This window comes from Fukomys damarensis, unplaced genomic scaffold (genome assembly GCF_012274545.1).
Source record: "Fukomys damarensis isolate Sample0158 unplaced genomic scaffold, DMR_v1.0_HiC HiC_scaffold_9, whole genome shotgun sequence".
In the NCBI taxonomy this organism is placed as follows: Eukaryota; Metazoa; Chordata; class Mammalia; order Rodentia; family Bathyergidae; genus Fukomys; species Fukomys damarensis.
Genome location: NW_022900921.1, coordinates 26,730,577 through 26,737,165, shown reverse-complemented (window position 1 = coordinate 26,737,165; position 6,589 = coordinate 26,730,577).

Here is a 6,589-nt window from a genome sequence, read left to right as displayed (position 1 = left end):
CCTTGCAATACTGTACCATAAACCACTCTGTGAAGAACATGTTCACTCACATCTAGCTATGGCCATTGTCTTAGTCTACTTTCAGTTGCTATAACTGAACATTATTGGTTGCATAATTTATAAAGAATAAAAGTTTGAAGGCATAGTGGTGCATGCCCATAACCTCAGCGTTCAGGAGGCTGAGGTAGGAAGATCACTGCAAGTTTGAGGCCAGCCTGGACTACATAGTGAATGCAAGGCCAGCCAAAATTAAAGAGCAAGACCCAGTCTCAAAAATTTTTTAAAAAAAGGAATAAAAGTTTATAAAAGCTTGTTCAGCTCATGGTTCTGGGAGCTGGGGGTCCTAGAGCATAGCATTTGTTGAGGCCCTTCATGCTGTGTCATAATGTAGTGGAGGACGTCACAAGGGGACAGAACAAATGTGCCAGCTTGAGTTGTCCTCTCATAAAGCCACTAAAGCCACAATAGGAGCCCTACCCTCATTAGCACATCAAATTCTAGTTACCTCACACAGGCCTTACTTCAGGATCTAATTAACATGACTTGGGGGATCATGTTTCCAACATATAAACTTCGGGGAGACACATTCAAGCCACAGCAGTCCTGGCTAGTAAGGGGTGTGATTACTGCATGTCCAGGCATGCTGAAACCACGCAGCACAGCCGGAGACTTGCCAGAATGGTGGCCGTGTCCAGACACCCGCCAGCAGTGTGCAAAGATGCTCCCACTTCTCCATTTATCACCCCGACCTGGTGCTACTCTAGCCTCCTTCTAGGCTTTGTCAATCTCTTGGGAATAAAGTGCTACATTGTTTTAATTCATATTTGTTTAATTCATGATTTGTTTTCATGTAGACGTATTCTGGCCAATGAGACGTGAGAGGGAATCTGCTGGAGGCTTCAAGAGAAATTTCCTTTCTCTAAAGAGAGATGTTCATAGTATTTTTTTATGGCTTGACTTTCTCATGCTGGTGTTCAGTTCATGTTTATTCATACACCCCAACTAAAGGATACATGAATCCATGAATCTTCTCATGTACTAGTTAGCACTTTCCTGATCATATTTGTTGCCAGTTTTTATATAAGTTGGGTTTTCTGTCTTTATTATTTTATAGGTGTTCCATGTCTTCTGTAAGCATTGCAGTATCTTCTCCCAAGCTGCCATCTTTCTGTTAGTTTGGCTTCCAGTGACTTTTATGGAACGGAAAGCTTTAAAGTTGATGTAATGGGCTGGGGATTTAGCTCAGTGGTGCCACCGCCTGCCTCACAAGCACAAGGTGATCCCAGGTACCGTCCCACCCTGCAAGTTGAAGTAATTAAATTCACTCAACTTGTTTTTCTTATGTTTTGAGCCTTTGGGTCTTATTTTTGACTCAATATGAGTTTGTAAAGATATGATCCCATGTTTAACTCTTTAGCTGTATAGCTTTACACCTCTCATTTAGGGCTTTAATCCATCCATAGTGGAAAATCTAATGTAAAATTTATCTGGAGTGGGTGTAGAGTGTACTGTGGGAATTCAATGATATCTTTTTTCCCAAAGAGTGGCCAGTTCTCCTTATGCTACACTAAAGGGTTGTGGATCAGGAGAAATAAGGAGTGCAGAGACTGGAAGTGACTTCATCAGTGTCAGGAGAGAGGAAGGAAGAGGGATAGTGTTGAAGCCTTACATTAATATATTCCATGGAGGGGAACTGCAGCCTGTCTCCCCAGTAGAGTTCTATCATGAGATGAGAGAGAGGCAGTCTTTACGGAGATTCTCAGGTTCTGAAGTATGGGATATGGGAACAGACTTGGCTAAGAGTACAAGAGTTTATAAAAGATCAAAGCATCTTGTGAGAATCAGCTGCCTATATAAAACTTACAATAAACTGTATGATACAGTTTATTGTCAGTTGTAAATTACAATTTATGCACTATAGCAGTGTATTTATACGAATTTACTATGTACGCACACATGCATGATTTTACTGGGACACTGCTTTGTTAAATATCTAATATTTAACCACATATATCTCGGTCAAGCCCTAATGTTGTTTGATTATTTGCAGCCCCCCTTGTCACTCAGGGATAAATCTTAATTTCTCTAAGCCAATAAGGGTGTTTCAGTCTCTTTCCTGGTCAATGGTTTATTTTCATGTGGGTGCATAACCCTCTTCTGGTCAAGAAAGTGTGTGAGAGAGAGGAAATCTGCTGGAGGCTTCAGGGAAAAGTTTCCTTTCTCTAAAAAGATGTTTTCAAAGAGTATTATTCTATGGCTGGATTTGTTATTCTGGAATCATGGTAGCCACATTGCTACCACGAGGAGAGCTATTTGAAAATAAAGGCACGTTTTAAAGATGTCAGAACAGAATGATGGAAAGAAACTTTGTCCTTCACAGCAATATTGAAAAATTGAGCTAAGCAAACTTGGATCAATTTTTCCTGGTGTCTTATTGTTTTTTTTTTCCATTAAGCTTATTGGTACATTTTAGGTAAATAATATGGTTATATTCATCATTGGGATCTGGTGCCTTTACATGATATATCTTGGTTCTTATTTTTTCTTCATTCCCCTGCCCTCCCTTCAACCCCTCCACCCTTCCCTATTTACAAAGACTTTGTTTCCATGTTTTTCCTTTTCTCGTATTTTTTCTTTTCCCTTCTTTCCTTTCCCCTACCCTTCCCACTTCCTCTACTCCTTTAGACATTTTCTTCCTATTTCACAATATCAATTATACATTTTGATCCTCAGTTACACTTTTAGTTTTTCGCATCCTGGTGTCTTATTGTTTGATAAGAAACTGTTCTCATCAATTTAAGCTAATTAAGTTGGAATTTCTATTATTTTCAGCCAAAATATACTCTCTGTACCCTGGTCATGTGAATGAATAGTTTGTGTGCTAATTATTTAGCAATTACCTCTGCTTCCACCCACTGTACTGTTTTATGATTTTAGGATTCTGCAAATCACACCTCCACTTTAACAGCCAGCTATAGTGAGGTTTTGCCAGTGGATGCCTAGGGAGGGACAGACCAGAAGTGGAAGGAGGGATGCATCCTTCTGGGTTGTTTATGCTTATTGGCATCTCTCCAGGCTGCTTCCTTATCTCAAGGTCTGTGTTTTCTCTGCACTCCCAGACTCAGCTTCACTGTACCCTTTACAGTCAGGCCCCTGCCCCTGACAACCATTAACCCGCTTTCTATAACTGTAAATTAGTTTAACCTTTTCTTGAATGCCAAATAAATGGAATCCTTCTACTTTGTAGTCTTTTGTTTCTGGCTTGTTGTGCACAGCAGCACAATGGCTATGAGACTATCACTCCCTGTGTTCAAAATTTCTTTGTATTGCTGTGTAATATTCCACTGAATGAATATGTTGTGTCCTTTATCCACTAGGTGAATAGGAGTTTTGAGGTTAATTTCGTAGAAGGCATGGTGGGGGGCTTTTGCTCAGAGGCACTGAGGTTGGCATTATTGTTTCTGGGATGTCCTAAGGATGACTCTAGGGAGGTTGTTGCATGAGGTAGTAGGATACTGGGTCCCTCCTACTCTAGTATGACCTCATCTAAATTTAATTCCTATATCTATAAAAACTCTTTTTCCATGTAAAGTCATATTTTGACTTAATGGGGATTAGGATTTCAAAGTATGATTTTTGGAGGACACAACTCAATCTGTCAACAGACAGGGTCTGAAGAGGTCTCCGAAGAGGTAGATGGGGACTTTCTCTCATCCACTGATGGGTGTTCACTAACTTAGGTCACAGAAAAGAACTGAGAAATGTGTCAATGAGAAGCACAGAAAGGTTTATTAGACAGGAAGAAGTGCACCCTCAGCAGGGAGTGTGGGTCTTCAGGAGAGGCACATTATGGTTTAGGGTTAGGGGTTTTTGTGTGTTCTTAGGGCTGTCCTCAAGGTGAGTAATCCAGGATATGCATTCCTATTGTCTGTCAGTGTACCTGTTTATTGTGCTAGGTTAGAATGCAAAGCATTTGAATGTCTTTCATATTTCTATGCTACGCACTTAATACTACTGTCTGCTTGAGGATGAATGCCTATAGTACTGGATACTATAGGAAAGTACAGCTCAATTTAGAGGTGAAAAGCCTGGGCCCAACTTACAGGCTCATTATGTTCATAAGCCCTTTAGAAAAAAAATTTTTGGAGTGAGTTTTCTGGAAAGGAAAAGGGCATTGCAACCTTGGGTAACTTTGTACCCTGAAGCTGGGGTACTCTTAAAAGTGCAGAAAAGGAAGACAAGATCCCTTCTCTGCTGGTGGGAATGTAAAGTAGTACAACCACTATAGAAATCAGTACAGAGATTCCTCAAAAAAACAAACATAGAAATTCCATCTGACCCAGTTATTTCCCCTCTAGGCATCTTCCCGAAAGAGTTAAAGACATCCTGTTATAGTGATACATGTGTATCCATGTTTAGAGCAGGAGAATTTATAATATCTAAGTCTGGGAAGCAGCCTGTATGCCATCAGTAGATGAATGGATAAAGAAAATGTGGTATTTTTACACAATGGAGTACTACCATGCCATAAAGACAGACACATCTGAGACCTCTGTAGGAAAGTGGATGCTCCCTCAGGCCACTATGGTAAATGAAACGAATCAGACACGCATTCTCAAACATCACATTGTCTCAGGTGAGATACAAAAAATATAAATAAAGAGCAAAATAAAATACACATAATGGGAAATAGGGAGACAGATCTGTTGCCAAATGGGAGGGGAGGATGTGAGGGTGATCTGGCTATGACATCTGTCTCCCTATTGATCACCAGCATTGATGAAGCTTCTCTGGATGGCTAGACAGATGTCCCCTTCCTCCTTCTCCACTCCATGTGTCCCTCCTGAAGCTGTGTGTTCTGTCAAAGGGGGCAGCCACCTCTGCTAGAATCTCCAAACAAGCTCTCAGAGGGGAGGAGGACCAAGAAATGAAGCTATGGAGTAGGGAGGGAAAAGGAATGAAAAAACAATCGAGTTGTGTTATGTACTCCCCACTTTGAATGTAGTCATTATACACTGAAAACATGTATTAATGAAAATAAAAATTAAAAAAATAAACAAAATGAAAATTATGATTTTCCTTGTGTCCTTTCTACATGTCTGTCTTATTCTACCTTTGACCCGTAATAGAACGCATGTGTTTCTGCTCAGGGCCTCCTCCTTGCAGAAATGCCCTCTGAAACTTCTCTTTACCTCCACCCAGTGGCCTCTGTAGAGCATCTCAGTTTCCTGCTTTGTTTTTCCGTGCTGTCCTGAGAGCTATCCCATGGGGTGGGGTTGTGGAGGACATGGAAGCTCGTGGAGGGAATGTGCTTGCTGTGATTCTTACCCTCATGTGGCAGGACCAAGATGCTGGCCCAACATGCTCCACTCAGCCATGCAACCTTCCTCTTGTTGATTTTTCTCTGGCCCTGCAACATCTCCACCTGCATAGGAGGAAGTTTCTAATGTGACTGAGCTCAGCTTTGGGTCAGTCCTTGACCATCTAGGCTGCTGCATATTATGGAAACTCACTTGAAGAAAAACACCTTGGATTTGCTCTTGTTGGGAGGGTAGGAAGAAGCAAATCACACATATTCTTTGAATTCCACTGAAGACAAAAAGGGGAGGGAGTGCTTTGCTTAGAGGGGAAAAAAACATGGGAGCAGTTTTCTGTGTTGTAGTTAAGACATTCAAACTTTTCAACACTAACTAGTATTTTGTTTTATTGGAAGATGTTGATAGTTAATTTGCGTATAGCTAGAGGGAAAACGTCTGGCTCTTTCAAGACAATTTCTAGTAGATCTGAAAGTAGCTGGACTCTTTTAGCCTCAACACTGCCTGCCAGGTGTGTATTTGATTTTTAAGACATGTTTACATGCTTCAAAGGCCAAAACACAGTTTGCTTCATTTAAGGAAAATGCCACACTGAAGAGTGCCAGAGCTTGGAATGTGCATTTGACTCTGAATTCTGTTTCCCCACCGAATGGTGCATATGTGCCCTTATAGATCACTGTACTATAGCTAGGATTATGTCCCTCAGGGTTCTCTATTGCAGACAACAGAAACTCTTTCTCTTAGTGTAGACATAAGGGGCTTTGTCAAGGGGTATTAGATAGTTTGCAAACCTGTAGGGTGTTTAAGAATTAGGCACAACACAGTTGGGAGAAACAGCCAATCTTATCAAAGTCTGTCTTAGCAGAAACAGTGCTGCCATTGTCATCTGCTGCTCAGCTCCATTGCTGCTGAGATCTCAGCTTCAGAGCTGGCCAGGGGAGCCCCTCATCTGCAGCCTAGCCTTCCATTGCTCATGGCCACACCCAACATAGCCGTGCCTCTGACAGACTGGAGCCAGGTCACACACCTGTACCCACACTATCAAGGAATCTGTGAAATGTGCCTTTAGCTCTTCATCCCTAGAGCAGACAGGCGAGTTAGAAGGGGCTTGAAATAGATGCTTTCAGGATCTCCCACAGATTCCAATTGGAGTTTGGCAGGATTGTGGGATTGGAGCTAAAACCTATGCTGTTCCACTCAAGACCAAACTTCACAGTATGATTCGGAGCTTCGTTTCTTACTTAAGTCTAAAAATCGCTCTCCCCCCCCCCCCC